Source organism: Anarrhichthys ocellatus, unplaced genomic scaffold (assembly GCF_004355925.1).
Source record: "Anarrhichthys ocellatus isolate YVR2014 unplaced genomic scaffold, GSC_Weel_1.0 scaffold26, whole genome shotgun sequence".
NCBI lineage: Eukaryota > Metazoa > Chordata > Actinopteri > Perciformes > Anarhichadidae > Anarrhichthys > Anarrhichthys ocellatus.
In genome coordinates, this window is record NW_022280056.1 from 368,650 (window position 1) to 372,862 (window position 4,213).

The window sequence follows — 4,213 nt, forward strand, 5'->3', positions numbered from 1 at the left end:
GGGACATGCGAGGGAGGGTGTGGTGGAGGACAGGAAGTGTGGAGACTCACTGTGAAACCAATGCCGACGGTGGCGGCGAAGGACCCGGGGAGGAACTTGCCCTGGTCGAACTGGACCAGCAGAGAGGTCTTGCCCACTCCGCTGTCTCCCACGAGGATCGTCTGCGGGGGGGTAAGAGAGAGAGGTGACATTATGTTTCCACTCGCTCATCGCCTGAGGCCAGAACACTGTGCGTGTGGGCACACAAGCAGTGTAGGTTACTGTACATGTTCATCTGTCGCTCTGTGCAATGTGGCGGCTTAATGCCTTCAAGAGGGAAGGGCAATGTGCTGGGAAGTTACTGGAGGGTGTGTGTGCGTGTGTGTGTGTGTTTGGGCCTGAAACTGTGTCACTGTATCAGAGACAGCTGCTCACGTCTCAGGCTGATGTTCTTGCACCCGCAAGAGGAACACTAACCACATACATCTCTCTTTATTCTGCCTTTTATTTGAAACATATTCACCAGCAGTACATTAACTCAAGTGCTACACTTGTTCACTTTATGCCATTTTATACTTCTACTTCACTCCATCTCAGAGAGAACTATTGTACTGCTTACTCCACTACATTTCTTTAACAACTGTGTTTAATAGTTATTTAAATATCTCTCCAGGTCATAAAGAGGTAAAATGATCCAATACGTCCGAATAAAGCAAACATTAGAGGACATTTTGATAATTAAATGCCCTCAGATTGATGTTTTGTGAACCTTTGAAGGGGCCCGACCCCCAAGTTGGGAACCAATGGACTAAACCGAGACCAAGCCATGACCAAGACCAGACCGGCGCGAGTCCCACACTGCAAGGACAGACTTCAGATAGCATGTGGAACATGCAAACCACAGTCACTCCTCAAACTGATCTGAGACCGAGACAAGAGCGAGTAAAAATGCAGTCGATTCCGAGACTGAGACCTTTAAAAAGTGTTTTTGAGCCGGAGACTGATCTCGAGTAGTACAACAACAAACTATAGCTCCACCTCAACCAACACAAGAGTAAAAAGCAGCTCACACATCGATGCATCAGTAGTAACAACCGTCTGTACTTAATTACTGTGATGATGCAGGACTTGTAACATGTATTTCTGTATAATTCTATTTACTCAAGTAAAGGATCCGAGGACTTCTTCCACCACCACACAAGTCCAGCCTCACACACTCGTGTATAAGAACAGTGCCGGTGTGATAACATCACTTCTCATTAGTCTCCCCAGCAGGGATCTGCTGCTTTGACACCACAGCACTGACCGTAGGCATCCATCAGCCTCGTGGCCACGGTCATCATCTCATTTGGTGGCAGCTGGGGGATTCCAGCCTGGAGGTCCTCGGCTGCAGATGCTTGGCTCTTTTGCTGACATTTATCACCCTCCTCCTCCTCCTCCTCCTCCTCCTCCCTCTTATCTGCACTTTCAAAGAGCCCACATGCTGCACAGCATTACCGCGCTCTGCAGCTCGCTATACATTCACTTTACTCACCGACATGCACAAGTTCTGCACATTCCACTTGGCTCTCCCATTAGAAACGTAACATCGGGACAGTTCGGGCAGATATACAGAATGAAAATCTATCGGGTGCTTTGAAGTGGATGCTTGCAGAGCTCTTATTAAAGATGTGGCCGTCTAAAACGCTGAAGCAACAGTTTTTTAATGCTGAAAATACAGATACAATCTCCAGAAATGCAGCAAATAGAAGATGAGCTTTTTCAAACACCGCGTACGGGATATGAATAATATAAAATAGTGTTGTTCCACTTTTGAATTACCGGCATTAAGAGAGATGCTGCCTTTTTCTCTCACTGTGTGAGTCGGTACAAATTGGCCCTAGAGTACAAACGATGCAGGGCTGCCGTGTGCATGAGCCACACTGTGTTTGTGCCGCGTTCAGCTGGCCGTGAAATCAACATATTACTATTTCATGTCTCCTTCATCAACTTTTGATGCTGGCATGTAGAAACGTTCTCAGGACAAACGCTGGCGGGGAACGGAGCGAGGGGGGCAGATTATCTCCAGGAAGCAGATGTGGGGTTGAATGGATGGGGGGGGGGTGTAGAGATGCTGCATGTGTCTCCAGAGAAGTTTCATAATGAGATAGTTACAGTTACTGATAACTTCACATTCAGCCTCCACAGTGAGAATAATGACTGAACTAAAAAGAAAACCTCGTCCCTTCATGTGTGCAAAGTCCCTTCTTGTCTAACAAGGAGCAGTTCTGGCAAGATTTGGGGTTTTATACCTTTTTGCATATTCCAGCGTAAACTTTAAAGGAAGCAGTACTTCTAAGTTGTTTGGGTGTTTTAAGAACTGAGATCCAATTGGCCCGTTGCAGCCTGCAGAGAGTTGAGCCATCTGCCGGTAGTACGCTGTAGTTTCTGGCTGGCTGCGAGTCGGCAAAACGACTAATGTAACCAGAAACATGACGACTGAGCAGCAGTTTGTTTATAGCCTCGCGCACACACACACACGCACACACACACACACACACACACTGCACGATTAATTTTCCAAATATTGAACAGTTGAGTTATTGAGGATTACGAAGCTCATGAAGGAATCAAATCTTCAAAATAGCTTCAGTTTTAAAGCAGTAAAATGTATCTCACAGACTGTAGAAACATAAATGACAGTGTGTTACTACAGTAGTAATGTGAGCAACAGAAAATAATGTTTGTGTTTTTTACTGTAATAATAACCCAAAAAACTAGATATCAGAAGTGAGCTCTTACCAGCTTTACACTGTTAGATATGATACATCAGTGTGTGTGTGTGTGTGTGTGCACAGAGGATTAACTATCTTACTCATGAATACCAATGATTTAGTCTTTTCAGTAGTGAAGCTACTTCAGTGGAGGATTTTAGACGTGAGGGAGCTTCTAGAGAAATTAATTTTAACATACTGACGATCAGACGTCACCAAAAATGTAGCTATGAAATACATTTTTTATAAAGACTTTTGAAAAATATCTATAGAAATAAAAAACTGTTATGAAAACAATTGATATTTTGGGGGTTTTGGTTAATTTATATATTTTTCACAATTTACTTGCATGTCTTTATTTATGTATTTAATATTGAACACTTGAGGGTTCCAGTTCACAGTAAATGAAATGGATATTATTCATAGACTGTGCTGGAGTGTCCATAAACCTTTTATAAAGGCTTTATTAACTTCACTGTTACAGCTCTCCTGATAGAGGGTATTTATTTATTTATTTATGGGCAGAGGGAGCACACGTCATTTAATAATTAGGCCTGCAATAAATTGAGACTATTGATCTAAAATTGCTAGAAAACCATTCATTTTCATCAAGACCAGTGAATTGAAGAAAGAATCACCTTGTGCGTGAGCTCTTGGTTATAGGGGAAGGTGTTGGACATGGGCGTCTGTCCGTCCTCCGCGTCCGCGTCCGCAGCAGATGATCCGTACGCACTGTCAGAGGACACCAGCTTCTCCTCCTCCTGCCTCCGTGTTTCACACGCGTCCTCCATCACGTTTAAATTAAAGCCTGAACGTGTTTTCTGGACTTAAAGCAGACGAGCTTCTGCAAACAAACTAGACGTTGAAACTTCCTCTCAGCTTTGTCCGTCGGTCATCCCCTCCGGCCCTCCTCCTCTGCAGGATTATATCCTGAATATACGAGCGCATCACTGAGGTGTAGTTTACAGTATTTATGAAGTAGAAACCATGTCGGGCATCGCTACAAGGAAGCGTTCAGCACCCTGGAGAGCGCCTCCCCTTCTCGTAAACATGTCCTACTTCCTTCAGTGGAAACAGGACATTTAAGACATGTAGTCCATCTGGAATATAATAATTACCATTCTAATACCACTAGATGAGATATGTGGGAGAAAACAGCACTACAAAACCCTTAAAGTGTTTTTATTGAGTCATCAGTCAGGAGGAGGCAGACAGTGACCGGCTCCTCAGATAAGAGCCACAGCATGACTCAGCAACCGGACTGCTACTGGTTATCACAACAGCACGGACCTCAAGAAACCTGTCCCCCCCCCCCCCCCCCCCCCAAAACACACACAGTCTGCTTCAAACGACACCGAGCAGGTGGGACTGTCAGATACAACATGATGAGACAGCAGTGATTAATAGTTTAACAGAGCTGGAGATGAACAGACAACACACACACACACACACACACACACACACACACACACACACACACA